The sequence below is a fragment of the Sus scrofa genome, chromosome 8 (assembly GCF_000003025.6).
Source record: "Sus scrofa isolate TJ Tabasco breed Duroc chromosome 8, Sscrofa11.1, whole genome shotgun sequence".
NCBI classification, from domain to species: domain Eukaryota; kingdom Metazoa; phylum Chordata; class Mammalia; order Artiodactyla; family Suidae; genus Sus; species Sus scrofa.
In genome coordinates this window covers 85,715,680-85,739,701 of record NC_010450.4, presented here as the reverse complement: position 1 = coordinate 85,739,701, position 24,022 = coordinate 85,715,680, and the positions used below count along the sequence as shown (strand labels likewise).

Below are 24,022 nucleotides of genomic sequence, written 5' to 3'. Positions count from 1 at the left end.
ATCTTGTCAGTCTGCCAAAACATGCTTTGTGGATTTAACTGAATAAACAAATTGGTAGTTCCCGTCGTGGCTCAGCGGTTAACAAACCCAACTAGTACCCATGAGGATGCAGGTTCAATCCCTGGCCTCACTTAGGGGGTTAAAGATACGGCGTTGCCATAGCTGTGGTGTAGGTCACAGACATGGCTTGGATCCAGCATTCCTGTGGCTGTGGTGTAGGCCAGAAGCTACAGCTTGGATTTGACCCCGAGCCTGGGGACCTCCACATGCTGAGTATACAGCTCTAAAAATACAAAAAAAACCCACCAAAAACCAAAAACCAAAAAATCAGATCTGGGTAGTTGGAGCATCCTGTTCTGTAGAGGTGGATTGTTCTATGGAAAGCATTAAATTTTCAGCTCTTGTCATTTCATTAACAAGTAGTGTGGTGGGCATAGTAGACAGAGAGAGGGAGGAGGTTCAAAGGAGAGAACATAAATGTATATGAAGAAAAGGACTAAAGACAAAGCAATAGTCATTTTAGATTTAAAAAGTGATGAAAAAATTGGGGAGTTCCCTGGTGGCCTAGCAGTTCAGGATCCAGCAATTTCACTGCTGTGGCTTGGGTCACTACAGTGTTGTGGATTCGATTCCTGGCCCAGGAACTTCTGCATGCTCAGGATGAAGGGGGAAAAAAAAGAAAAAAGGTAGTGAAAAATTAAAAATTTTACTTACTAAAGTTAGGAAGTCTAGAAAGTTCTGAGTCTTTGTTCTGGTTGTGTTTTAATGTTTGTTCTTGTATTTCTCCCTCTGTGTTCTCCTTTCAAAGTTTTAGTCATACTCAGAGTGGCCTTTCTAGCAGCAGCAGCTGCATGGTGTTGGAGTGACCGAGAGGGTTTAGGTTGGTGCTAGTCTGCAAGTTCTGGAAGGGAGAGTGTTCTCATACTTTTGGATTCACTATTTTCTGTTGATTAGGAGTGGGAACTCCAGAACCTGACTTGAAGCTACAGTTTCTGGGACTAGGAATTTTCCTGCAGATTACTGGTGCGGTTAAGAAAAAACAGTTGGATGCTTTTTGTTTTATTTCATGAAATTAATGTGTAAATGTCAAACAGCTGTATCACAGGACATAATGATGTTTGTGGTTGTCTTTGAAATGCATGCTTATAAACATCATTGAAGGAGGGAGGAAAGCAGGGGTTTACAGTTTATTGAAATAAAGTTTAATAATAATTGAAGAATTTAAAATCCGGGAAGGTTCACCATCTCAGATTTGCTGACCCTGGGTGGACTGCAAGAGGGCTGTGAATGAAGCTCTGAAATGTTGTGTAAAGTAGAGTTTCCTGAAGAAAATATCCATAACTCTAATAATCTTTCTAAATGGATTTTGAATCCAAAACAGTTTTGTAAACATTTTAAAACTTAGAAAACTGTCCTTTCTTCTTATCTTTCTTAGAGTTTACAGTTAAGTTTTGTTCATTATGTAACTATTCTTTTGAAGGCTAGTTAATGAATAATACAGGGAGGACTGCTTTAGGCCCACAACTTGAACTGTGGGAAATAGTATGAATCATAGCTAGCACTTGTTGAGTTATTATTTGCCAGACATTCTTCCAAGTATGTGTGTACTAAAAATTAAATGGTCATAAAAATTTTTAAATTTAAAAATTGTCATAATAAAACTTATGTGGTGATAGGGACTATAATTTATTACAGAATAAATTGAAGCATAGAGTAATTAATAACTTTCCCAAAGTCACAGAGCTAGAAAGTGGTGGAGCTGAGATTTAAACCCAGATGGATTTAAGATCACTGGTATTCATGAAGGATGAATTATTTCCATAGAAATATTTCCCACACGTTGACAGTGACAATCAACCACTATTTCATTTTGATGTAGAGTGATACAACGATGGGATGTCGGTTTTAAAGTAATGCTTATACAGTACTTGTGTAATTGGCATCATTATTTATATATGTAAAGATTATCTTTATGATCAAATAAAATTCACGTGAGTGTCTGTATGGGTTAGGTTCCTTGGAGGAAAAAAAAATTTCAAGGTTCCTGAATGAAAACATTTGTCCAATTTACATAGTTTTTGCTGATTAGAGCTTGACAAATAGGAGGCAAATATGGCTTGATCTATATGTCTCTATCTATCTATCTACCTATCTATCCATCTGTCCAAGTAAAAGGTTGAGATTCATGGAGCCATCAGAAGACTCTCATGGATCACAGCTGAGGTGGTGTCATCAACTATTTGGGAAATCCCCTTTTCAGAAGATTATATGGCCTGAGGGTTGGCAAGAAGCCAGCTTCTTTCTTTTCTTTCTTTGACTCAGTATTAACTCTTAGATTCATTTACTCAGTGATTGCAGATTACTACATGAGACTAGAGAAGTTGAGCTCTGCTTATGCCATTGCTGCCATTCTACTTTATGAATTGCATGGAAAAATTCCATATGGCAGTTGGGAGAACATTTGTGGGGTTTGCTAGTAGTGTTTACTACTGACTATTTAATGATGAATTTTACTAATTAACTATAATCAGTTTATGTATATTTAGTATTATTCATTCATTTGCTATATATCAAGGAAATTATTTCTTGTTATTCAGTCCTGGAATCAGAAATAGATCTCTTTGACCTCAGTTCACTTCAACTGATATTATTGGTACATATTTTATATCTGGAGGCAAGGTGTGAATATACATTTATTTTCCAGTGTTTTATCCCACCGTGAATCTAGTGGTGTCTGGTAGGTCGTTTTTAGAATGGCAGAGAACTGTATATAGACCACATAAAAATGGGTAAAAAAAAAAAAAAGTGAAAAAAAGGAATTCTGCCTTTTAGCTGATCACGTTCTAAGTTGTTTATTTGCCACATGCTGACTGGAGAGTGATAGAAAGTATTTTGTCAAGTAAAGGAACCGAAACTGAAAATGACCGCAGAAGAGGAGAATTTGAAGGATATAGGGTTGGGGGTGGGAGGACTCTGATTATCATAGTGACTCTCGCTAAAGGAGGCCAATGATAATCTGTCAATGGTCCCTTTTATCACTGAAGTCTTTTGATCATATGCCTTCTGATAAAAATTTGGGAGAGAAAATACAGTGACCCTGGAGCAACCAAGGCTTGAACTGCGAGGTCCAGGTATGGATTTGCTTCAACAGTAAATACCGCTCTACTACAGGATCCGTGATTGATTGAATTTGGGGAAATGCAGACCTGTGGATGCAGCACCATGGGTGCAGAACTGTGTGGCTGTGGAGCAACTGTGATACCCAAGGCCTGCTGTAAATTACAGCAGATTTTCCACTGAGCAGAGTGTTGGCTCCTCTAACCCCCCAGTTGCTCAAGGGTCAGCGATACCCCTTGCACACTCTTAGCACTGACTGCTAAACTTTTCAAATCATTATTTTTAAATGAACTTTTAGATAGTTTACAATATCAACTTTTTGATATCAATATCAGTCTTTTTACAACATCCACTATCAAGATACTTTCAACTTTTTTCCTCCACTTCTCAGCACCCATGATAAGCATACACACTGAGATCTCATTTTTCAAAATAAGAAACTTTTGTTAAAATTATTCTTTTGTTAAATTATTCTTTTGTTAAAATTATTCTTTAAATATTTTAGTGTGCAATCAAAATAATTCACCTTTAGCAAGTAATTACTGACATAAAACTGAACTGTGTTAGGAATGTATATCATAGAGCTAGGCATGGGTCCTGTTGCTATCACTGCTTTGATTAAAGAAGGTATCTCTAATATCTGTTTTTCCACTTGCCCCTTTGTTGGGCTCCCTGGCAAGGCAAGGTGTGTGTAGGAGTCTGGATGGAGGAGAGGTACGCCTTTCTTTCATAAGATAGAAGAAACATAATTCTGAAAGGGGAAGTGGGAAAAGAGAACTTGCTAGAAATCTGCTTGCCTCAGGCATATCACTTACTAAAAAGGGTTCCTATGGGAGTAGTGGATCTGGGCATTTCTTTAGAATTCTCTGTGGTCATAAGGACCTTGGAAAGTCATGTGGGTTATCCAGGGGTGCCAGTTCCTTGCTTTGAAGAGCTCTTATGTAGTTCAACTTTACCCCTCCCCTTGGTTTTTGGACTACTAGGGCTCACTGTGTGTGTGTGTGTGTGTGTGTGTGTGTGTGTGTGTGTAGGCATGCCTGAACGGGGCAGGAAGGAAAGTACTGTGGCTGCTATAGAGGCTTCCCGCTGACAGGGGTGACGCTTGGAGAGACTTTGCAGTCTCATCACCCATCACTCTCTGCGCTCTAGACACACTTCCTATAATCCTTGTCACTCCTGTGTCCTGCTCACGAAGCTCTCTAACTTTTGCTACCGTCTTCTGCTGCCCAGGCAGAATTATGCTCTCCCTTATATAAATTTATTTGGTGCTGTCTACATTTCTTCATAATAGCTTTTCTCTCTGTAAATGCATCTTGTTATATGTCTGTCTCTCCTCTTGTGTTTCACAAAAAGATAGGACAGTGTGTTGTGTGTGCCCAGCCACGTGTGGGCCACATTCATTGACTTCAAGCACCATTGAACAGTTTGACGGCTAAGCAGAGGAATGCAAAAACAGATAGAAAATGTAAGTAACATGGCAGAATACATTGTTGCACTATTACAATAAAAATATTATTTTAAGAAAATTCATCTGGGGTAGGATTTCTTGAAGAAAAAAACAAACAAGCAAATAAACAAAACAAATTGGAGCTAAGCAAACCAGCCAGAGATCCATTGCACTAATTTAGTGATATAGTCTCATTCCTACAATCTCTTTAAGAATATAGCTCTAATAATTATTTTTTTAAAATAATTTGTCATCAGTTTTCTTCTCTCTAATGAGTCTTTTCCATCACCATGTAGCCATGCTGTAATTTCTCCCATTAAAAACAAAAAACAGGAGTTCCTGGTGTGTCTAAGCAGGTGACGAACCCGAGTAGTGTCCATGAAGACTCAGGTTCCATCCCTGCCCTCACTCAGTGGGTTAAGGATCCTGCGCTGCTGTGGCTGTGCTGTAGACTAGAAGTTGCAGCTCCAATCCAACCCCTAGCCTGGGAACTTCATATGCTACGGGTGTGGCCCTAAAAAGCAAAAAACAAACCAAAAAAAAAAAAAAAAAACCCCAAAACAAAAAGACTCTCTTGGCCTCATGTTTCTCTCTGGCTGCCACCTGGTCTTTCTGTCCCCATTTTATAGGACAGCTTTCACAGTCAACTCTATTCTGTCTCCAGTGTCTCCCTTCTCATTCTCTCTTGACCCAGCCAGCCTGTCATCCCCATTACTCCACAGAAATGCCCTGGTCAGAGGTACCAACCAAGAAGCCATATTCAATCCAGTGATTAGCACTCAGTTCTCTTCCTAGGGAGGCTGTAGGCAGAACTGCAGTGGTCTTCATTTGGCTTCCAGCCCACCCCCATCTCCTTATGGTCCTTTTCCCTCACCAGCACCTATTTCAGTTTCTTTTGCTGGTTATTTACCTTCATAAGCTATAAATGTAAGCATCTGATAGGCCAATTTCATGGCCTTTTTTTCTTTCTGTGCTCACTCTCTTGATAATCTCATTCGGTCTCAGGGTTTTCAATACCTTCTTACACGGATGATTCATAAATATCTGTCCTTTGATCCTGACCTCTCTCTGAACTCCCGCCTCATAGAATTCTGTTCCACATTCCTGATTGAATATCTAGTACTCACTGGGTTACTGACTTAACCCCTAAACTATTCCCCCACTGTCTGCTTCATTTGCATGATGGTAAGTTCATCCTTTTAAGTGCATAAATAATCAATCAGTCTCAGAGTTGTCTTTACTTCTCTTTTACTCACTCCCCCATTTATTCTTTCTCCCTCCACATCCTCAGCATGCAGAAGTTCCCAGACCAGAGATTGAACCCACACCATGGCCATAACCAGAGTCACAGAAAGACACCAGATCCTTAACCTACTGAGCCACCAGGGAACTCTGTCACACCTCCACATTTAATCTGACAGTAAATCACTTAATTGTACCTTCAAAATATATCCTACATCTGACTTTCTCACCACCTTCACTGCTGCCACCCGAGTCCAGGCCCTGAGTTTCCTGTCTTGAGAAAGAGTGGCAAGAACTGGTCTCTCTATTGCTACACTTGTCTCCCCTCTACTCAACCCCCACCCCCAGAAGGTGTCAGTCACTTGTTTTCAGTTATCTGCCCTGCCTGCATTAAATAAACAAAACCACAAAACAAACAGGAAAACAAAAAACAAAACAAAACAAAAAAACCAACTCCAAAACACAGTGGCTGGAAGGACAATAATTTGTTGTTTGTCATGATTCTACAGTCTGGGCTATATTCAGCCACTTGGCTCCTCAAAGGCTGTTGGGATGAAACCTCCAAGAAGGTTTCTTCCTTTGTGTATCCGGCGCCTCAGCTGGGTTGACTGTAAAGTTAAAGTCTCCTCCTTTGATTCTTCCTGTTCCATAAGAAATAGCTCTTCTTAGCAGTTGAGCAGGCTGCTTCCAGCTGGGAGAGTTAGGGATCTATAGACATTTTGTGTCCTTTTTGTTTAGCTACTGGTACTTTTCTTTTGGGGGGGGTATATTTCCTTATAAATCTTGGGGTGGGGGCTTCCTGTAAACTTTATCGAGGTTCACTCCATTAGAAAAGTCATACCCAGAAAACTCTTAGGACAAGCTCCAGTTGACTTTGGCTGTGAGTCAGAGTGCTGGAGGAGAAGCCTTCGAGGTTTTTAGAAACACTTTGGTCTCACGGACTGGGTCTTTGAGGTGCCACCTTAAATCTTTTCTAGATCTTAATGAGGCATCTTCCAGCCACATATGTGATTTGACCTTTAACCTGAGAGTACATTGTACCGACAGACCCTGGAATTGATCTTTGCTCTAAGTCTACTTCTTTCTTTGAGAATCTTGTGCTGTCTTAAGAGGTGCGCTTGATAGTAGGTTTTATTTTCCAACCTGGCAAGTCCTGGGTTGAATGATTTCCTCTAAATGCAGTTTAAACATTTCAGTTCCTCTTTCTCTTCCTGTAATTCATCCCAGGCAGCAAAATGAAGCCACTGGTCACATTCAGAAATTTTCCTAGCCAGGTCCACAAGTTCATTAGATACATTTTCTTTCTTCCATATTATTGCAGGTGACAGTGTGGTCAAACAACTTGCCACTGTGTCACATGCGTTGCCCTCTCTCCAGCCTTCAAGGAGAATTTCATCACTGCCTTTCTAGCCTCATTAATAGTGAGTGTCCTCTGCTTACTCAGGTGTCTACCCATCACCTGATCTTACTTCAAATTCAGTGTAAGCTCTTGGCAACGCCAGATCTGAGCCGCGTCTGCAACCTACACCACAGCTCATGGCAATGCCAGATCTCTAACTCACTGAGCGAGGCTAGGGATCGAACCTGTGTCCTCATGGATACTAGTCAGATTCATTTCCCCTGAGCCACGATGGGAACTCCCAGTGTCAGTTCTTAATTGTTATATAATAAACTACCAAAAATTTAGTAGAGTAAAATAATTATTTTATTTGTTCAAATGTCCAACCTTAGAAATTTGGACAGGATCCAGTGGCCATGACTTGTTGCTATTCCAGAATGCCTGCTGTCTCAGCTAGGATGATCCAAAGGTCAAAGATGTCTGAGATTGTTTAAGAAATTGGGTCATAGGGAGTTCCCTTCATGGCTCAGCAGTAACAAACCCGACTAGTATCCAGGAGGACGCAGGTTTGATCCCTGGCCTCGCTCAATGGGCTAAGGATCCAGCATCGCTGTCAGCTATGGTGTAGGTCACAGACACGGCTCGGACCTGGTGTTGCTGCGGCTGTGGTGTAGGCTGGCAGCTGTAGCTTCTATTTGACCCCTAGCCTGGGAACCTCCATATGCCATGGGTGTGGCCCTAGAAAGATTAAAAAAAGAAAGAATGAAGTTGGGTCGTATATATGGGGCCTCCATTCTGGCTGTTGGCTGGGTTCCTTCATTGTTCTCCACTTGGCTTTTCCATGTGGCTAGATTGGACTTGCTCACAACATGCTGGTCTCAAGGCTGTCAGAGGCCTTACCGAGTATCCAGCTTATGTAAAAGATGAAAAGGGAGCTGCAGATGCTCTGAAGGCCCAGGCCAGAAATTCCTAGACTGTCACATTTGTCTTGTTCAGTTGGGAAAAGCAAGTCAGAAGGCCATCTCAGATGCACAAGGTGAGGACATAGACTCCGTCTCTTGCTGGGCAGTATTATGCTTGTTCATGAAAGGAAGGCATTGATTGGTGGCTGCCATCTTGGTGGAGATTATCTGTCACATGTTGTCATCCTTTTAAGGAATTAATCCAGTCATGCCACTCCTCTATTCAAAAGCTTCCATTGTCTTCTAACCTCGTAATTCCATTACGGTAAGGCCCTCAGTGATTTGTACCTCTGTAAATCAGCTCTACCTCCCTTAGTTCCATCACATCCACACCCTTTCTGTCCTTCGCCCATATTCTTCTCTTAGGGTCTTTGAACTTGCTGCTCAAATGATCTTCTTTCAGATGTCGCCCTCTCCCTTATCTTGTGGGGGGTTTGGCTCAAATACCCCCCTTGCAGGGAGGCTTTCCCTGACTGGTGTACTTCATGTTGCATTTCCACCAGCACTCTTGGCTCAAACTCTTCTTGATGCATCCATAACTACTTCCATACTACCAAGTTTATACTACCATGCACAAAACTCTTTGGGTCAGATGTGTTTGGAATTCAGATTTTTTTTTTTTTTAAAGATAATTGTTAGACACTGAGTTGTGTCTCTCCCTCTCTCCACCAAATCCATATATTGAAGCCCAACCCCCAATGTGACTGTATTTGGAGATAGGCTTTCAGGAGGTAATTCACGTTAAATAAATGAGGTCAAAAGGGTGGAGCCCTAATCCACCAGGACTGCTAACTTGAGAGAAGTGGAAGAGAGTCTGAGAGTGGATGTGTACAGATGAGGCCATGTGCAGATGGAGTAAGAAGGTGGCTGCCTGCAAACCAGGAAGAAAAATCTCAGCAGAACCCAACCCTTCCAGCACTTTGTTCTTGTACTTTCAGCCTCCAGAACTGTGAGAAGATAGATTTCTGTTGTGTGGTCCACCCTATCTGTGGTATTCTATTATGGCAGCCCTTGCAGAACAGACTAATATAGTGACATAATGCCTTTTCTGTATACCATGTGACAGCTGTGGTGTGGAGTAAGCCCATGCAGGTACCTCCTCAAAAGTGAAAGAAGTACAGATTATAAATAGTCTATGCCAGCTCATGTTTTGTTGACCAATAAATTAAGCAAAGCTTTCAGCTTTTAGAGCCTTTTAAAGACTTTCAGATAAGGGACCATGGATTTATATGTCTTTTTTAATGATTTGTTAATTCCCACCTCTCCCCACTTGAACATGAGCTATAGGAGAGCACTTGTTTTTGTTATTTTGTTCATTCATTGCTGCATCCCCATCATCTGTCAGTGCTTGGCAGATGGTAGTCTCTCAGTGACTATTTGCTGAATGGAAGCTAAAGAGTAGGATATGTTAAGGGTAATGGAGACTAAAGGAAGAGATGTTTCAAGGAAGATCTGATTTATTTATACATGTTATTTATTTATTGAGTTGATTTATTTCCTTCATCCTTGAATCATTTTGAATGCTTAGTAGGGGCTAGGCACTCTTTGAAGCCTTTGATTGGCTTTGATTCAGTGGGAGGTGCAAAGTGTAGGGAGGGTCCTGGCTGGTTGGAAGTCAGGAAATGTGAGCATTGCAGGAACTGATGTGGATTGTAGCTAAAACGTGAGGGTGAGTTAGGGACGTGGATAAACTTCATTTAGAAAATACAGAGATAAAAGTGGACTGTAAAACCAAAAATGCCCCCTAAGTCATTAGAAGTACTGTGCTGAAGATTGGGTAAGCTGTTTGTACAAGAGATTTTGGTTTCTGGGTTAATAGTCAAGAATTATTGACTGAAGCCAGCTGTCAGAATATTTCCCTAGGAGGCAAATGTATGTAGAGAAGGTTTGGGGTCACATAAGAAGACCAGAGTTTCTGTTACTGAGCAAGGCACTGTGGGAGAGGAAATACTCAAGCAATGTCTCCAGGAAAGGGTTGGTCAGTTTCCAGAATGTTAGGCTTTTCACACCTTCTAGCCCTTGCTTCCTGTCATTCCAACTCTGTCTGCCCTTCTCCTGCTGGATTTTATATGCCCCTTATGCCTATTCTTACACATGCATCTTTTCTTTTAATGAGGTACAATTAATATATAATATTATATGAGTTTCAGATGTATAACAATGATTTGACATTTGTATATATGGCAAAATTATCACCACCATAAGTGTAGTTAACATCTGTCACCATAGATGTAATTTTTCTTATGCTGAAAACTTTTTTCTTTTTGGTCTTTTTTTGTCTTTTTAGAGCTTCACCTGTGTCATATGGAGGGTCCCAGGCTAGAAGTCCAATTGGAAATGTAGCCACCAGCCTGCATCACAGCACAAGATCCAAGCTGAGTCTGTGACCTACACCACAGCTCGTGGCAGTGCCAGATCCTTAACCCACTGAGCGAGGCCAGGGATCAAACCCATATCCTCATGGATGCTAGTTGGGTTTGCTAACTACTGAGCCATGATGAGAACTCTCTGAAAACTTTTTTCTTTGGCTGCATCTGTGTCATATGGAAGTTTCTGGGGCCAGGGAATCAAACCTGCATCATAGCAGTGACCTGAGTCATGGCAGTGACAATGCCAGATCTTTAACCCACTGAGCCACCAGGGAACTCCTATGCTGAGAACTTTTAAGGTTTATTCTCTTAGCAGCGCTCAGCTAGGCACTGTTCACCATTGTCACCACTGCTGTACATCCCCATGACTTATTTATATTATACCTGGAAGTTTGTGCCTTTTGACCCTCTACATGCATCCCCCCTACCACCACCACCCCAGCAACCACCCACCTGTTCTATCTATGAGTCACTTCCTCTGCAAAGTTCTCCTGGCAAAACTCAAATCTCATTTCCTCTCTAGCCACCTGGAAGTATGACCACAATCCTCCTCTGTGCTGTCTCCACCGATGGATATGTCTCCAAGTATCTGCAGTATTTTCCGTATTTTCTAATGTTATTTTTGTTGTCAGTAATCTATCCATATTGCTGAGGGGTCAAGTAACATCAGGTTCTCAGAAAAGGAGATTGATTAGGTTTGACTGGAAATAAGTCACCAGTGATCATGTAGCTGTTAGAAAGTCCCAGCATATACTTTATTTTCCAGATCAGGAAGGGAAATAGAACTTCCCGAAAGCCTAATTTGGGCCAGGCTAAAAACGAGTCTGTATATTCATTTCTAGGATAATACAGATAGACTTCTGATATTAGTATGAGGTTTCCAGAACTTAAAAATAAATAGGGCTGTTTAATATTCTGTTCCAGTTTTATTATTTGAGGGAATAACTTCATAAATTTCCAAGTAAATACTTCAATAAATGAAAGGAAGTACAAACAAGCCACACCCTGGTCTCTAAATTCCTTTAATAGAAATCCTTTCGTTTTCCTAATGCAACAATATTCGTTAAATATTTTTTAAAAAATTCACTAGTATAAAAAAGATGAGAGAATTTTTCTTTAAATAGTAGTATTGTTAATATTTAATTTCTTTGGTGCCTCTTTTCCTAAGAATCCAAGAGAACAAATATACAGTCATCACAACATCATTCTGTCACTTTAAAATTTACAGTAATCCCAGGTATCAGATTTTTTTTTTTAAATCTGTATTTCATTTCTTTTGATTATACCCCTAGAAAGCAAGATCTTTGTTCTCATTGTTTTGTGGAGGACCTCTGAAACTTCACACATGTGGTTTTATGATGGATTATTAGTTCTACACAGAGTTATTTCTTTTCTAAACTTTGGCCTCTCTTAATTCCAGGCATATTACTCAGCCTCTGCAGTTCATAGGTCATTGGCTTCTAGATTATGGTTCTGACAATGGGTCAGAAGCTCTCCCAAACAATAGTAGATATTTATGATTTACTGAGCACTTTCTCTGTGAATCGTTCTCTGCCAAGTACTCCAAAAGATAAAAAGATGAACCAAGTATGATTCCTTGTAGAAACTTCATCTAGTGGAACAGTGCACATTTGTAGATGCAAAAGCTGAGTTTCCCAAAATACCACTGTCAGTTCTCTAGGAAGGCTGTTCTTTCTTCATCGCTGAACATGTGGAGTTGCATATCCTTCACTGGAAATACACTATTTCATCCACTGTCTCTTCCTCATCTCTTTCTCCTGACTCACTTATCTGATCCAGATGTCTCATTTTGATGTTTTCTCTGGGAATAGTTCCTCTAGACCACGAAGATTGGGTTAGGTGTCTCTCGTTCTTAATTTCATTTCGTTCTTAAATATTTCCCTACAACTGGTCCTCTCTATCTGTGTGTTCCACATCCTCATTCAACCAACTACAGATTGAAAATTTTTTTGGGGGGGTGGATTCTAGAAAGTTCTATAAAGCAAAACTTGAATTTGCTGCTCACTGGCAATTGTTTACATAACATTTACATTGTGTTAGTTATTTTATGTTATCTACAGATGGTTCAAAGTATACAGGAGAATGTGTGTAGGTTATTTGCAAATATCACATGTTTTTATGTAAGAGACTTGAGCATTTGTGGATTCTGGTATCCATGGGGGTCCTAAACCAATCCCTGATGGGTGCAGAGAGAGGACTGTAGTTAGCATTTATTGTCAGTCATGTGTCAAGCACTTTCACTTGTGTAACCCTCCCAAACTTCATGAGGTGTTTTCCTTGCCACTTTTCAGGTGACAAAACTGAGGCACCAAGAGGTGAAGTGACTTGGCCAGGTTCCACGGTGAGGTGGAATTGGAATTTGAACCAGGTCTCTCTCCAGAGCCTTTACTCTTCTGGCAGGTGTTGCCTCACTGGGAAAACTCATAAGAGGCATAACATTTAAAAGGGAGGAAATAAAATCATCACTGTTTATAAATGAAAGCTGTGAAAATGAACAAACTACTAAAATCAGTGAGCGAGTTCAGCGAGATTGCCGGGCAGAAGAGTAACAAAAAATCAGTAGCATTTTTCAACACTAAATAAGATGTTAGCTAACATAATACAACAATAAAACACAGCAGGAAGATGCTCTGACCACGATAAAGTAGAGTTTACTTGAGGAGGATTATATAGATGGCCCGATATTAGAAAATCTATCAATATGTTCTTCAGGGATACAGAACAAGTTATTATCAAGCTCTTAGGTAAAAGCTTTATAAGATAAGGTGGGATCTTCCAAATAAATGCACTAATAAATGAATCAATGAATCAATGAGATATACTGAAAAAATCCCTAGTAAATGTCATACATAATACAGAATTAAAAAGCATCTTCTTTAGTTTTGGGAAATGATGAGGATGTCAAATTAGTGCCACTAATTAACACAGTACTGAAGACGAAGCTAATAATAGCTCCTTTTTACTGAGCACTTACTATGTACCAAGCAGTATTCTTAGTGCTTTATATGTTCTGCTTGTTTAACAGTAGTAGACTCTAAGTTCTTTACTTACCTTTGTTTCCTGTATCTTTTTGCTTCCTTCAAAAATTATTTCAGGCAGGGTCAATGAAGGGTGAATTTTTCTGAGCCCTGATAAGCCTGTGAATATATTCATTGCATCAGCACAGTTAAGTAATGATTTCCCTGGATATTTAATTCCAGGTACAGGGCTGTTTTTCTTCAATATTGTGGGGACTCGACTCCATTATCTTCTTGTATCTGTTGTTTCCCTCGAGAAGCCTGATGTCTATCTGACCTTTCTCTGCTTCCATACTAATGAATATTATGAAGTTTTTACTTAGCTTGAATATTCTTGAATTCCACTAAAATATTCCTGACTTTGACTGTGGGTTTGTTTTTAACTGTATCGTCTTTATTTTGAGGTCTTAACGTTTGCGATTTTTGAAAAATCTTGATTATTATTTTCTCATTTATTTCCCTAATTTTTTTCCAGACCACAAGTGGACAGAAGTTGGAATTTCTGCTTTCATCCTCCATATCATTCGACTCTTCATTCATTTTCTTCTTCTAATTGTGAGTCCCTAGTGCCTTCCAGGATAGTCCTTGATCTGTGGTGCTCATTGTTTCATGCTACAGCAGTATTCATTCTGGCATTCAAGCGACTTACTTAATTCCTTACTTTATCCTTTATTTTAAAAAATATTTATTATACTCAGTTATTTCTTCATAATTTCTTCCTCCTGATTCATGTTTCCAAAATCCCTCTTACTGTTCCACAAAGTATTTATTATTTTATGAAATTCTTATTTCAATTCTTATCTGTTCCACTAGGCTTTCCACATCTGACACACTTTTTTCCAGTGTCCGTCACTCTTTGGCAGAGTCCCCACTGTACATTCTTCCCTGTAAGCTTCTCTTTCTTAAATTGAGATCATTGTTACTCTAGTGTCTATCTGCTGGGAGCCAACACCCTTGGCTCTGGGTTAGGGTTCTCCAAATATGTTGGTAGGGGCATCCTTCAGGTTGAAGAACTTTGACTCTTGCCTTCTGCATTTAACAACTCTGTGACTCTCCACTCTTCTGATACCTTGTTTTCCAAGGATCCTTTCCAGTCTCTTGCTGTTGGTGCCTCATTATCTGGAAGTAGTTATGGGAAAAGCAATTACTTGGACCCAGGGTTTGGGCTTCTGTAGTTGGTGTTGACAGTTTTTCTGAGTGCCCCACCATATAGGCACAGCCAGCAAGTATCAGTCAAATGAAGCAGGCATCTCTCCATCCTACCTTTTGGGGAAAATGAGGGAGGGAGCAGGAGACAGCAACTACAACCTTCTTCCTCATCTCACCCTCTGTTTCTCGTCTCTGACTCTGTCCAGCTCTGGGCTGCCAAACTGAAATAGAATTTCTTTCTCCCAAGGGTTTTTCACAGATTTGGCATTAGTTCCTGAGCATGGCTTGGCATTCTACAAACCATCTGATTTCTTAAGAATCCACAAGGTGGATTTCCAAAGACGGAGCCAGCTACCCTTGTTGGGTCTTCCTCTAACCTAAGAACTATCTGGTCTCCTGCCTCCCAACTGATTCATTCAGGAAACAGTAGCTATGTAAATATATAATAATATTCACCATTATTGTGGTGAAACAACATTGGACAAAAATCCCAAAGATCCCAGTATAAAAGCAAGAGTGTGGTAGCTTGGCCACAGTGTAAAGGAGATTGTGAAAATTCCATCTTTCCATTCCTCTGAGACAGAGCTGTAAATTGGGCTACAGTGAGTTAGGATGAATCAGACTTGTTTCATAGCAGTTGTGGGTGGTGTGTTTACTTTCGTTGTTCTGACCCAGAAAGCAGCTGCTTGGAAATAAGTGGCAGTGTAGCAGCATTTTGCTAGTGCTACTGGCACAGGATTGTTAAACTAAGGTGTGAAGGAAAAACAATTCAGAATCTATTAAGATAGCCCTTTAGTTATCACCTTATAAACAAGGTTGAAAGCCTCAAGCATATTATAACCCTAGATTTTTAGGGACAAGTAGACCTGTTTTGAAAATGAGCTAATATCGTGAGGCGGTACCAGGCATAGCACATGCCTTGTGCTCCCTGTTGGCGAATGAACTGCCAGTGAAGGATTAAGCTGGGCATCCAACACAAGGTAGACCTGTTTTTACCTATTTGTATAACACTCGACAATACATTTAGTTTCTCTGCACTTTTTTTCTCTTCTGGGAAATTAGGAGGATTAGACAAGAGGAATTCCTTCAAGTTCAAATGAGATGGTTTTAACATAACATGGATGAATTTGATAATATGCTGGTAACCAACCTATGACCTTAATAGAATACTGGAAGGGATTTTAGACACATTCCAATCAAGCTTCCCTGTTTTAGAGATGAGGAAACTGAGGTTAAGAGACATGAACAGCGTTGCTCTGGTCACATAGCTGTCTAAAGACAGAACCAGAACCAGGGTCCAGGTCTGTAGGCTTCCAGTCTATTCCATGGCAGTGCCCACTGCCGTTGTTTACATGAACCCAGAGAGGTTTTATTTCTATAAAAATGAATGCTTGTGGTTCCAGCCCATGGTAGTGACCCATTTAATGCTAACTGCTTAGAATGCTATGTTCTCTAGCTGGATGGAGAAAAGCCTATGTTGTACATATATTCTGCAAGACTTTCCAATTTCCTTTGTTCTCATTCCACGTCTTTCAAAGAATCTTCTTGTGAGTAATATGGCCATTTTAGTTAATAGCGCAGCCTCTGTAATTTAGGGGTGGCTCTGGTGCAGGAAGAAGCCACCCACATTTGCCTCTTCATAATCCCCTCTGAAAACAAACCAAAACAGTCCTTAAAAGTAAGTTGAAACTACAAAAATGTAGCCATCTTGGGCATCCAGCAGAAAGGGTCAGAATCTTAAGAACTATAACAAATACATAATCCCACAGAAGGAATGGGGCACATTAAGTATTTGATGACGTCTGTACAGCCCATTTTCTTTGCACAAAAGCTGAGGAACATGGGAGAAGCAGAAATCTGAGAAAAATGGCGAGAAGTTTGGAATGATGATCCATTCATAGTAATTTTAGTAACTACTATTTAAATAAGAATATTTAATGAGACCAGTGAAAGGAGGTCAAGAACTAAAACTGATTAAGTCTCCTAATCTGGGTGCAAGCATTTTGTTATCTATGTACTAGGTAGTGACACACAGTGCTGGCGGAGAAGAAAGAACCAGCAGTGCCAGAAAGGTAAACATGTTCCACCATCTAATCCAGGGAAAAGCAAGCCAGCAGCCACATGGACCACACTGGAACTTGGGAGGCCAAGCACTCTGCCAGTTTTTAAATAAACTTTATTAATGGAGACAGCCAACCTCAGAGCGGCTTCATAGGCACTTCTGCTTTTCTCTGTAGACTTGGGAAGTTTAGTCTAACTTGTCAGGAGAAGCCCTGCAAGCTTCAGAAACAAGCTTCTGAGGCATACCTCAGAAACAAGATAGCTATAGCACATGTATGGCCCACTGGGTTGATTCAGTGTTCAGGGTAAATCATTTGATCCACTTCACAACAAGCCAAATATTTGGAGTGGGAAATACCAGAAGCCTAATCAGCAAGAGAAATAAAACATTAGGAAAATGATAACCAGCTCTAGTGAGACAGGGTACTGAGGAATTAATGGACTTAATTGTGCCTGTATTTCATTAAAAATTAGCTTTGCTTTAGCTTTTTTTTTTTTTAAACTTAATTTTAAGTGTTGTTTCGGAGGACTGTGGTAGTCATACTTCCTTGCTTCTGGTTGAGATTAGTGAGAAGCCATAGAAATGTTTGAATCCAGTTATTTGCCAGCAGGAGAGCAGCTATATCATTAAGCTGTCATTTTCACTCATAGGTTATTATCAGCAGGTAATAAGAAATATGCATCATTATAAATGTCATACAGCATTTCATGCTACAACAGATGAGGTATGTCTTCCTCGGCAGCACCGGGCAATCATCTAGAGATTGGTACCAGTAAGGCTATTATAAATCATAACACACACTTTAATAGTTAAACAATTATCTGGAGTGGCAGTACTGGAAAATTGTTTAGTAATGATTGGTTGATTTTTATGACAAAGAATAATTTTTATATAGATCTTTTTATACAAATACCTGAAGGAGGCAAAAGAAGAACATTCATTATAAACACACACTTGGGAACTTCTTGGTTTGGGGCTCATTTATCTTTTTATTTTTTAATGATTTTTATTTTTTCCATCATAGTTCCTGTCTCTTTAAGTGCAAATATTTGAAGTTGCCAGAATAGCTTTCCATATACATTTTAGAGTTTAAAATTATTTATATGTAATATTCCAATTATATGAAGATACTGCGTAGTAGGACTAAACAGGCCAAAATTGGCCACTTTATAATCTTTTAATAGTCTTTTAATATCAAGACTATATCGTTTTCTGTTTGAGAAGCCACAAATTAACAAGGGGGTGTCTTGGCCTATGGGATAAAAGGAAGATATTGCTTTGTTTTTAAAGGGCTAAAGCTACGAGGCTTCTCTCACATTTGTCCCTTTCCTTTCTCTTGGTATTAGGCCTTTGTCATTCTTTTCCACTTCTGTCTCTTCCTTCATCATATTTATGTTCTTCAAAACTTAGCTCAATGTTACCAACTATAAAAACCTTACCTGGACTGATCCAGCTGTCCTTTCCCATTCTATTCTGTCACCCTAGATTTGGCCCTACTTCTGGAACGGTTTAACAGACTCCGTGAGAATTTAAAAATAATATAAGGGATATGTGTTTCCACCAAGGCTATTGCAATCCAAAGTCGGAAAATGTTTGTTCCTAGGACCTGCCCTAATAAAGAGCTTGCACCAGATGTAATTCACCTAATCAATAACACGTTTAGTTCATCTGATATTTTTTTCCTAACAAAACTTTCCTGAAGAAGCGATTAGTGCACGTGTTCTCGGTTGTAAACTAGAACTTGAATAACACTGAACTAGACTCTGATCATGTTCATGGCCACTTCTTCTCTTTCCAGTCCTGTGGGAAGGGTAGCAGAACCGGAATGTGAGAGATGAGATGACTGGTTCATGGTGAGGAATTGCATTCACCGTGGTGATCATCGCTGAGACGTAGCATTTTCAAGTGTTCACTGGGTGTAGTCTGCATGAACTTACTTGAACCTCACAGTGGCCCAGTGAGTAGGGGTTATAATTTTCTCTATGCCACAGCTGAAGAAACTTAGAGATTAACTTTCTCTAAACCCTACTAAAATAAATGCCTAAGTTGGAATTCACCCAGATTTATCAGAAACCAAAGTCTGTACTATACCTAGTTGAGTGCCATCCAGAATTTTTGCAGTGATGAAAATGTTCTCTATCTTCTGGGTCCACCATGATTGCACTAACCATACATGGCTTGAAATGTGGCTAGCTCAACTGAGGATGTGAATTTCTAGCTTCATTTTATTTTCAATAATGAATATTTACATTTAAATAGCCGTATATGGCTAGTGGCTATTGTATCGGACAGCAGAGCTCCAGATACTTTTTAAATGTTGCTGACTCTAGGCTAATATGAGGAAAACCAAAGCAGGGAAATCTATCAGGAGAATGTGCCATTTTTTCTCCATTTCTAGAGTTTCTGTGGATCCCACATAAAAACGCTTTAAAAAAAAAAAAAAAGAAAGGAAAAAAGGAAAGAAAGGGCTCTTTTAAATCATTTGCCATATGGAAGCAAGAGGATTAAATTTTAAAACAAATTGGAGTTCCCTGTTGGCTTGGTGGGTTAAGGACCTGACATTGTCACTGCAGTGGTTCGGGTTTCTGCTGTGGTGCAGGTTTGAGCCCTGGTCCGGGAACTTCCACATGCCATGTGCACAGCAAAAAATAAAATAAAATTATTGACTGCTGCCTCTGGTTCAGACGCTCTGCTAGGCTTCAGGCATTATGAATAAACAAGTAAGATATGGTTCCTGTCCTCACAGAGCCCAGAGTTGAAGTAACTTTACAGAGGCTATCTCACATTGTTTCCGAGAATTTCTTCGTATATGATTAGACGAAGTGTTTAAATATCTGCTTATCTACTACTTGGCAGTGTTTTGCTTTTAATTTTCAAAATTTGAATTATTTGAAGCAGTTATCTGTTTTCATGATTTAAAATTCAAAGGGTCAAAGAGCTTTTTAATTTCTTTCTGTAGAAATAAATTAGTGCTCTTATTTTCCAGGGTATATGAAATATTTGTGCACACACAAGAACATGTACACATATATTTAATCCTTCTCCTTTTTAGAAACAAATACATTCTGGGTACACTGGATCCATTTTCATTCTAGAACTTACAGGATTTCTCTTTTTACTCCCCGTGGATGCATACTGTTTCGTTAAGTGGACACATCAGAATTTAATCTAAGCATTCCTCAATTTTTAAAAATTGTTCTCCTATTGTTATTTCCATTCTTTTGCCATTTCAGGAAATATTGACATGAGTAACTTTGGCAATTGAAATCTAACATGAGCTTGAGTGACTTGCATTCGCGTTTCCCAGAAAAGATTCCACAGAACACAAGTCTCAGAGGATGTTCATTGGCGAAATAACTTTCGGTAACTCTGGGTAGTCATTGGAGTTTCGTGGTACACATTGTCAAATTAAAGGAAGACCTACAATCTATGTCAGTTTAATCCAAGTGTTTCTTAGCCATCCATTTTCTCAAGTAATAGAATATACTCTTTTTTTAAGTTGGCTTCCCTGGGAAGCAGACTCTGAGTTGGAGACGTCCATGCAGGAGACTTCCTGGGTTGTTCGCAGGAACTTCACCTGATGGAAGTGAGTGGGTAGAGGGAGAAGTTGGAGTGGGATGCAGTTTCAGCAGAGGCCTCAGCCAGTCAACCCCGTGTTCCTCCAGCTTTGAAGCTGTGATGACCATGCAGGGATGTTCCAACTCCAAGGAAGGGAGCCAGCCCCCCAGGAGTATTGTGACCTTGTGCTGGGCAGCTCTCTCTCACTGAGAGCAGTCCTGGGGATAGCTCTCAGCTGGCGTATCGAGTGCTTCGTTGTTCACTACAGCTCCGAATAGTACCTTTGCATCTTTTCTGGAAATGCATAGCAATTCTGAGATAGCCCTTCTGGTCGAAGAAAATCATTTAGTCTCTTTGGGACCCGTTTTTTATTTTCCTCTGTGAAATGTGGATGCCTGGCTGGAAGTTCTTTGGAGTATCTAATGCGCTTTGATTCTAAGTATGTATTTAAATAAGTATTAATTAAAAGACAAGGTAAGAGTTTTCCCAGATATGTGTTTGGCTGCATATGGGCCAACGATCTGGATAGGTCAGTCTTAATCTTCTGTTATCACTGCTGTGCAGCAATGGAGAGTGTGCATTGCTGTCATGCTTCAATGGTGTATTGTTTAACTTGAGGCAGATTTTGGGACAAAACAGCAGAAGAGCTGAGTTGAAATTTTTTGTTTTTAAAATATTTTGGTCACCCTTTGTTAGGTGTTTCCTGTAAAAGCTAGCCTACTATCTTCCTAGAAGCATTAGCCTTTACTGCTAATAATTGAAAGGTTAGACTACATAGGGTATGAAAGGCAGGAGTCCACCCAGCTTTAAACCACAGTTTTAGCCACTCTTATTCACCCTTCCTTTGAAGCTCAGGGGGTAAACAGGTGTAACCATAGCAGGTTCAGGGTCCTTCCTTGTGAGAATCATATGGGTCTCAGTGCCCATCCTGTGCCTTTCAGCATATTTGCTAATTTCAATCTCATGCCTCCTGCAGAATTCATCAGTTGTGTTGGCTTTCCAGGAAGCTTGTTTCCTGGTTAGAGAGGAAGAATGCTCAAGGAAGGGGTCTCTCTTAGGTGTGCTCAGTGGAGTTGATGAAGGTTCGTGGAGAAGATAGGAAAAAAAATACCCAAAGGAAAAGCTCTTCTGAGATAATGGGAGTAGGAAGTTAAACCAGAACTAAGGAATTGGCTGTTACGGGAACATGATGCAGAGGAGAAAGAAAAAAAAAATAGTAAAAACAAAAAAAAAAAAACGAAAGAGCTAGGATTGATGGCTGTGTCTAAGATAGCTTTTAAATTGAATAAACATTTTTCTCAAAACCATAATCATTTTTTCTTTCAGCAAAAAGCTTCATAAGGATTCTTGTTCTTCTTCTTCTTATATAATAGTAATGGGTCAGGTGAGAGATTGTTTTAAAAGGAATTTGAAAGAGAATGAACTAGAAAAGACATTACTAGAGAGTGGGAGAAATAATGGAATAGGAATTTGCCTTAAATAAATTGAAAATGAATTACTCTTTTCTGAGCAGTCATTGCCTCTTCCCTTTCACTCCATAACATGTGGCATGAAAGACCTATTTATTGCTCTGTCTTCAGTATTTCTGGAACAACTTCCCTCATGATCCATTTGTAATTATCTGTTTGCAAAAGTGTCAGATCTTATAGCATTTTGGTCACTTCCAATTACTGAATTGTCCACTCCATTGTCCACTCCATTGAAAATCCCAGTCTCATTTCCATATGCTTCTCAGCTCAAGTTAGGCCTTTGGGACCAGTAGGGGGAAAAGGGTGTGGTCCACATCTTCATGCTTCATGCTTTCTAAACTTCTGGTTTTGACCTCTAGAAGTTGGGGACTGAGAGGGAGGCATAGGGCAGATGGACCAGATAGCTCCTGATTTAACTAGGCTATCCTCTGGTTGTTGTTTCTCTTCCTGGCTAACAAGAATGAACCATTGATACCTTCTACATGGAAGGTTCCAAAGTTGGGCTCTCCCGTAGGCTGTGCTGGTGAGTTCTTCCACACACCTGTAGTGGTCTCCACAGCAGCCCTCTGTGGCTGATTAGGCTTAACCTCTTGCTACCCTCTCAATTCCCTCCCCTAATGGTACAGCCCACAAGGTCTGGGTTTTGAGTCCCTGTATAAAGGAAGCCAGCCTTGTTCCACAGGTAGGAAATTCACACAGCTTTGCTAGATCAAACACTGGAAACAAAATCTGATACGTTTCACCACTATTTTTTTTTTCTTTAGCCAGGTAAATTTAAGAGCACATAAGCAATCTATATGATGTCCAGCCAGAGGATGAGATGCCAATTTGTACTAGTCAGCTCGGGCTTCCATAACAAAATACCATACCTGGACTTCTAGAGGCTTGAGGGGTACAAGATCAAGATGTCAGCTGATTGAGTTCTCTGGTGAGGACTCCACTCCTGGCTTGCAGATAGCTACCTGTGTATTCACAGTAAGAGAGAGAGAGAGGAGATAGTGAGATAGAGACAGAGAGAGAGAAAGAGAGGAAGCTCTCTGATGTATCTCTTCTCCTAAAGTCACTAATCCTATCATGAGAGCCCCACCCTTATGACCTCATTAAACCCTAATTTCCTCCCAAAGCCTCATCTCCAAATACCTTCATGGTGGGGGTGGGGCTTCAACATAAGAATTTGGGGGACATACAATTCAGTTCATAGTATAGTCTCTCTTGTGTGTAGTCCTGCTGCACTTCCTGGCTGGTGATCCCAGTCATTGCCTTTCCCTTTCCATCCTGATATTTTAGTCTTCTGTATATGGACCCAGAATGGGATCTTGGGGCAGAGTTGGTGGCTTGGAGGTGGTAGAAGTATTAAGGGTTTGCCTGCCTCTGAGTTTTCCCTGGAGCAGATGTCTAGACCTAGCTATAAAACTCTCTTTAGAATATGGGAGAGCTTAATGCTTCTTTATCCCCAACATTGGGTTCTAGTCACCAGTTCCAGGGCAAGAATAAAGCCACATTTCAAATCCATTCCTCGCTTACCCTCTTGAATTCTGAGCCTCTGCAAGCAGCCTTCCCTTTGCTAGAGTAACACTACTTATCCTTCAAAGCCAGCTCAAATGTCACCTCAGTGAAGTCTTTCCAAGTTATCTCTTTGGGATTAATTGCCTAACACTCTGGTTTTACAAGGGGCTTTCTTTATTCTTCTGCTAAAACACTAAGAGCATTACTGAGTTGTTTGCGGTTTTTCCCCCACTGTTGGAAAGTTTCTTAAGGGGTAAAACCAGTTATTAGAGTATCTAATGTATTTCCTTATACACAGTAAGTTCTGAGTAAAGCGTTTTAAATGAATAATTCAAGAAAGTACCAGCATGCAAGCATGCATATTGGATGGCTAAACTTTGGACTTACCACCATATGAAACTTACACTAAATCAATAATAGTAAAAAATGAGATTATATGGATAATGTTGTTATTAATATAAATGTCCTTTATATCACAGACCATCCTGAACTTAATGTTTAGGATGTTTCTTAATTTATTTCATAAAATGGGAATTACACTGCTTAACTTTTTAAAATGGCATTTGTAAGTTAGACTACCTTCTTTAAAAGTGAGAGATATACTGCTTTAAAGTTTTCTGGTAGAGTAATCTGTTGGCATTAAAAATCACTTGAAAATACGTTATTATAATGTATTTTACTACTCAGTGTCTGAGTATACTTTGCCATTTCACTCTTAGAACAGATGTTTGCAACTTATTTTCAGCGTCTTCCTGAGAGCTGGT

At 39.9% G+C, this 24,022-nt stretch overlaps 1 protein-coding gene across 7 annotated transcripts in view; it reads left to right on the top strand.

Moving 5' to 3' along the window:
* The window catches only part of IL15 (interleukin 15), a 74,018-nt gene that overhangs the window by 1,279 nt on the left and 48,717 nt on the right, over window positions 1-24,022 (top strand). For 3 of the 7 annotated variants that reach the window (XM_013978870.2, XM_005666853.3, XM_013978869.2), the window contains exon 2: window positions 13,990-14,069. The exons of the other annotated variants lie outside the window; for them this stretch is intronic. The gene's annotated coding sequence lies outside the window, so the exon portion shown is untranslated. The remainder of the gene's footprint in view (window positions 1-13,989; window positions 14,070-24,022) is intronic. 7 annotated transcript variants of the gene reach the window in all.